Source organism: Limanda limanda, chromosome 14 (assembly GCF_963576545.1).
Source record: "Limanda limanda chromosome 14, fLimLim1.1, whole genome shotgun sequence".
NCBI lineage: Eukaryota > Metazoa > Chordata > Actinopteri > Pleuronectiformes > Pleuronectidae > Limanda > Limanda limanda.
Window position 1 is genome coordinate 22,117,600 of NC_083649.1, and position 6,693 is coordinate 22,124,292.

General features: G+C 38.5%; 1 long non-coding RNA gene across 2 annotated transcripts; it reads right to left on the reverse strand.

The window, feature by feature from the left end:
- Positions 1-2,435: 2,435 nt before the first annotated feature.
- LOC133019507 (uncharacterized) lies at positions 2,436-4,980 on the reverse strand. Of its 2 annotated transcripts, none has more exons than XR_009682883.1 (3): positions 3,643-4,980; positions 3,504-3,564; positions 2,436-2,827 (listed from the first exon to the last, which is right to left on the reverse strand). It is a non-coding gene; the product is annotated as an uncharacterized LOC133019507 (long non-coding RNA). The 2 variants fall into 2 exon arrangements; XR_009682882.1 differs by having other exon boundaries at positions 2,436-2,824; positions 3,643-4,974.
- Positions 4,981-6,693: the final 1,713 nt, after the last annotated feature.

The window sequence follows — 6,693 nt, forward strand, 5'->3', positions numbered from 1 at the left end:
CTTGTTCTTTGAAATAAGCCTACCTCTCCTTCGAACCTAGGAAGATATTTAGTACTTTTTCTAACACTAGCCCAGACAAGTGCTACACATGGAATGCAAGCTCTGTCAGAATTTGAAAATGACAAATGAAAGGTTATTAATCAGCTGTCACGCTTCCTAAACAAGCTTTCTTATCTCTTACACATTTTATTGTTCTTATGTGTTTCTACGTTTCATTTCTATCTTTTGCCTGTGTTATTTGTGTTAGTATACCTGCTCTTGCTACTTGCTGCCTCTTTCGTTAATTATAAATTGTATTGCTTCGTTTTATCTTGCACTATTTGCTTTGTTTTAATAAGTTTTTTTATTTTTAGTTGTTTCTTCACTTTATTGTAAAACACTTTGAGCTATTAATGAACCCTAATGAATCAACATTTAATCAATACAACGTTTTAGGCATGGCTGCTAAATAACTCACATGCCATAAAAGAATGTTGCTAAAAGGTTTAGATCATCACAATTCAGAGCTGGCACTTTAAGGCTTTGAAACACAGTTTGAACACTGACCAATCAAAATCCTTGTCCCGCCTGCCTCATTTGCTTACAGTCCACTTGTTAACTAGTGGACATTTGCGCCCCACTAGCTCAGTAGTGGCTGCATTGGCAGTTTCCATGTTAACTAGTGAGGCACAATTGTCCACTAGTCAAACTAGTGAGGTTTTTTTATACCTTACTAGTTAACTGATGAGGCTCTAAATGGCTCACTTGCATACTAGTGAAGCCTAAAAGTCCACTAGTGAGCTTGTTGGGGTCTTTTTTTGCCGTACCAGTGAGCTAGTTACAGTCACATTATTTCACTTGTTAACTAGTAAGGTCCAAAAAGAGCCACTAGTTAACGAGTGACACTGATGTTTCCCTGACTAGGTGACTAGTGAAAGACATTTTGTCTCACTAGTTCGACTCTGAACAGAACATGTAGGGACTTTGACCGAACATGTTGAACATTTTTCTTACATGTTGGGCATTTTCTTCAACTAGTTGAGCTTTTCTCAGAACTAGTGAACGACTGTACGCAACTAGTAAGACATTTGATCGACATGTTGGGCTATTTGTCCAACTTGTTGACATTTTGGGCACACTAGTAGCCGTTATCATCTTACTAGTTTGACAAAACTCCTCACTAGTCGACATGTGCACGCAACTAGTTAACTAGTGATGTGATTAAAGGTTCACTAGATAACATGTAGGACAATACAGAATTTCACTAGTCAACTAGTTGCGTACACATGTCGACTAGTGAGCAGTTTTGTCAAACTAGTAAGATGATAAACTCAACTAGTGTGCCCAAAATGTCAACAAGTTGGACAAATAGCCCAACATGTCGATCAAATGTCTTACTAGTTGCGTACAGTCGTTCACTAGTTCTGAGAAAAGCTCAACTAGTTGAAGAAAATGCCCAACATGTAAGAAAAATGTTCAACATGTTCGGTCAAAGTCCCTACATGTTCTGTTCAGAGTCGAACTAGTGAGACAAAATGTCTTTCACTAGTCACCTAGTCAGGGAAACATCAGTGTCACTCGTTAACTAGTGGCTCTTTTTGGACCTTACTAGTTAACAAGTGAAATAATGTGACTGTAACTAGCTCACTGGTACGGCAAAAAAAGACCCCAACAAGCTCACTAGTGGACTTTTAGGCTTCACTAGTATGCAAGTGAGCCATTTAGAGCCTCATCAGTTAACTAGTAAGGTATAAAAAAACCTCACTAGTTTGACTAGTGGACAATTGTGCCTCACTAGTTAACATGGAAACTGCCAATGCAGCCACTACTGAGCTAGTGGGGCGCAAATGTCCACTAGTTAACAAGTGGACTGTAAGCAAATGAGGCAGGCGGGACAAGGATTTTGATTGGTCAGTGTTCAAACTGTGTTTCAAAGCCTTAAAGTGCCAGCTCTGAATTGTGATGATCTAAACCTTTTAGCAACATTCTTTTATGGCATGTGAGTTATTTAGCAGCCATGCCTAAAACGTTGTATTGATTAAATGTTGATTCATTAGGGTTCATTAATAGCTCAAAGTGTTTTACAATAAAGTGAAGAAACAACTAAAAATAAAAAAACTTATTAAAACAAAGCAAATAGTGCAAGATAAAACGAAGCAATACAATTTATAATTAACGAAAGAGGCAGCAAGTAGCAAGAGCAGGTATACTAACACAAATAACACAGGCAAAAGATAGAAATGAAACGTAGAAACACATAAGAACAATAAAATGTGTAAGAGATAAGAAAGCTTGTTTAGGAAGCGTGACAGCTGATTAATAACCTTTCATTTGTCATTTTCAAATTCTGACAGAGCTTGCATTCCATGTGTAGCACTTGTCTGGGCTAGTGTTAGAAAAAGTACTAAATATCTTCCTAGGTTCGAAGGAGAGGTAGGCTTATTTCAAAGAACAAGTTTAACAAATGACCAGTTTATTGTTTCACAAACAGTCACCGAACAATCACAATATAAAGTATAAAACAGTATTAAACAGCACAAAATAGAAACAGTAAATATTATATAAATCTTGTCAATAATTCAGTCCTGTCAGTGTGTATATGTACAGTTCCCTGGATATCGTCCGTACAGTCCTTGAATAGTGTGTGTGCTTGAGGATTCAATGGTTCCGTTCTGGTCCGGGTCTTTAGGTCTCTATACTCAGTACTACCCGTCTACGCGACGGGCAGGACTGGGGTATGATGTCTTCTCGATACACGAATCAGGTTCGATCTGGATTACACGGTTGGCCACACCGTATCCACGATCTGGGGTAAGTGCGCCATCTCATCATTCAGATTCAGGTTCTTCTAGTGTAAATAAAAAAACAATCAGCACACAGTGCAGAATAATCAGTGTCTGTTCTCTTATTCTACTTCTAACATGAGATCTCATTCACTTCTTGTCTTTATGTGTAACCATTACCTGGGTGCACTCAGATTACCTTGAGATGATAAAACAACATCACAGTTACCACTAGTATAACATTACAACTTGTGCTTCACTGAATAATAATATACAAATCAAAACAATAAAGTATTGCACATCACTAAACAAAGGGCTTATCCTTTTTCATTAATATGTTATATGATAACATCATTACAATATCATGTCACTATACTTGAAACTAAACATGACAATAGTTCACAGTATAACTTGAACTTCATTCACATATGAATTGGCTTTTCAAATTATATGCACCTGCAGTGCACTTGCATATTAAACCATATCTATTTGCTATTTAACATAAGCTGCGTGGCTGAACCTTAAACACTTAGTGGCATACTATTTTAACAGGCTGCCTAAAGTTCGTTGTAACATTAATAATCACTATATTATTACTCCGATTGGTTTTAAAGAGGTAATCTTTCAAATAGCATCTTAACAGCAGTATTAGTTCTTGCCCACGTTCGCTAGCATGATGCTAATAGTTCGCTAGCATGATGCTAATCGTGACTAGCAGTGACTACTTGTGTCCTCACTCACCTGAGTTTTCAGTAGCAGATAACTATGGAATCACTTCCGTTGACACTCTCAAGTTGGACGTCTAGTTGAAAAATAACCTTATTAGTATAATAACAGGTAGACTATGTTAATATTTCGAGTGTTTAATGTTATCTCATACCGAAATCCGGGACCTTCAGGTATCATGAAGAAATCCTAGGAGAAAAGGGCTTCTTGTTCGTGGGGGGTTCCATTTGCTAAAACGCATAGTGCGCCCCCTTTTGGTGGGGGGTTATACTACTCCTTAGGTTAAAAATGGAAGCAGTGCTCATGTGTGCTCATGTTTTATGATACAGTTAATGGTTGACATCCTAAGATATATGAAATAGCGTTCTGGATGTTAACAGATGTGTAATTCCTATGAACACAGTATTTTATTATCACTAGTTTAGTCATTTCCTTATTCATTTGTATAATACAAGTTTTCAATTGAAAAGTAGTAAAGAAAATCTACTCTGCCATCTACTGGCGATAGCAAATACTGCAGCAGATCAACATACACTGACCTCCAAATAAAATCAGATTAGTTGTTCATAATATAATAGCATTATACCTTCAGTGGGCCTACAATGGAATATTCCTGTATTTGGATAATTTCTGCACCTTCAGATAATTTTTTTGTATCCGTTTCAATTATATTCTGCAGGCAGTACAGGCGCCTGTAATGCCAGCAGAATATAATTGAAATGGACTTTACTGATGTGGGATTTTCAAAGAGGCAGGAGGGAAAACTATTGGATTCACGGACTGAAATCCCTGTCACTTATTAGATTGAATATAGATTATGACTTGAAGTGTTTTCTGTAAAGTACCACGATTTATTGGATATTTTGATTAAGCTGTTAATAATGTTCATCTAGAGCTGAGATTTGACTTTTCTGTACATCTATTAGGAATCTGTTCAAAATAAGAATAAGTGCTAAAACATTTTCACCTTTGTTTCATTGTTGTTCAAAAAAAATAATGAATCTGACGCACACACACATGTACGTGCTTTATTCTGTTTGGATAGTAACCAAGGAGCTGGCCGTTCACAGCAGTGAAACCTCATCAGGCTTTATAGGGTTAAATTTCTGCTGGGTGGAGCTCTTGCTGGAGAGCCAATAGGAAGCTTCGATTTTAATCCCCTCATTTGCATGTGTGTCCAGGAGTGTAACAAGTGAGCTAGTAGGCATTTTGGCTGCCACTTGCATACTAGTAAGCCCTTACAGCCTCACTAGTTAGCTCGTACAGTCAAAAAACACTGCAACTAGCAAACTACTGCACATTTCAAGCCCACTAGCTTACTAGTAAACATTTTGCACCTCACTAGTTAGCTAGCAAGGTGCAAAAAAGGTGTTAACTTGTTAACTAGTGAAGATTTTGGCTGCACTAGTTTGCAAGTGTGCATTTGGGCTCCCACTAGTTAACTACTGCAGCAAATTGGAGGCCACTAGTTAACAAGTGAGCTGAATCCATGTTTGACTAGCTTACATGTCAGAGCTTTTGCAGCTCACTTGTTAGCTAGTAACACTTTCAGCCTTACTAGTTCGGTCCAGAGGGCCACTAGTACAGCAAAAAGCCCCCTAGTGGAGACTTTGGCTCTACTAGTGCAGCGCACAGTGTTACTAGTAAGGTTTCTGTTGTAACTAGTTGACCAAAAGTGCCACTAGTTGCTGAAAAAGAGTGACTAGTTAGATTTTTTTTTCAACTTGTTCAGTAAGATGCTGAACTAGTGCGACCAAACGTCCAACTAGTGCAGACAAAGACCGAACTAGTGGAGGGGACTGAAATTTGATATCAAGGATTTTGAATAAATGCTCAATCGGCTTGCCATACTGGCAGCCCATTGAACTCGTACTTACACATGGCTGGCCTTGAGCTCACTGCTGGATCTTGGAGTTCTCTTTAACTGTGGTAGTTAATGAGTGTTTCTGCTGCCCGTGCTAATGCTCTGACCCAGGAGCAAAGCTGGTGGTAATTGGATGACTCTGAAGTGCTTGCTTGCAAAATAGAATTAGAATCACAAATGTGCCTTTTGAAATCAGTTTGTTTACAGAATTGCACAAATTAAACCTAATGAATGTTTTCTTAGTTTCTTGAACTAACTAACTTTATTTGTAAAATGGGTCCAAATGAGGTGTACACATGAAGCAAGTACCATTAGCTGTGATAAAACTGTACCATTCCCACTTAGCTTGTGCTGAGTTCTCAATAATTCAATTCCCACAGCACAAATGAAATATTTAGAAATGCTTTCAACTCAATAATGGGAAGCAGGAAACGGTATCCCACTAGATTTTTGTAGCGTGATTCCTTTCAGACCTTAAGCTCTACCATCAGGTCCACTGACGAGAGCCATATCAACTTGTTCTTGCTTCATTTTGACGGTAATGCCGGTCAGCCCTAGTGTCGGCTTGTCTGCCTTTCACACTGGGTTGACTCTGACCACCAAGCTGAGAAGAGCTCTCCCTGTGGGGCACTGTAGAGAGAGAGCCTCAACTCTTATCCCCCAAAGGCTCATCGGATATGAAGTGGGTAAAGCCTCCAGAGAGGCTCTCCCTAGAGGAAAGGGATCAGTTTCTTTGTGCACCTTCTTGTGTTTTACCTTCTTCCCCTCTCTTTATCTTTCATTCTCTTTTGCTCTTCCTCTATTTGTCTTTCTCCAGCTGCCTGAGAACAAACCCTCCCCAGTGTCTTTGACGTAAGGAAATCTCAGAAGTTCAGAGTATAAAGATGTGATTAATTGATTGATTAGTGGTCAGTGATGTTAGCTTGATTAGAAATTGTTCTGAAGCACTTCACAGAAGGAGTAGTTTCTGCGCATCATACCAATACAATTCTCTTAGTGCTGAACACCTGGTGGACTTGGTGAGCATGTGTTAGAGTGTATAGAGACACTTGCTATTTTACTGCAGAACTGAATACCAGATACATCCTGTACAAGCTTTTATTTTAGCTTTGACAGTCATCACCACACCAGCATCATGCTATTATGCTGTGTTCTATATTTCCAGTGTTTTTTAGTTTCTCTACCTTATGCAATAGCTCAAGAGAGAGTTGCATCACACACCAGTTTTGCTGTTAAATCTATCCTCGGAATTTGCCTGGTAATTATTTTGATATCAAAAGTGTATTCAACAACTAGGAAGATACCATCTGACTGCTTGGAAAGATGGCAAACATGGAGAAA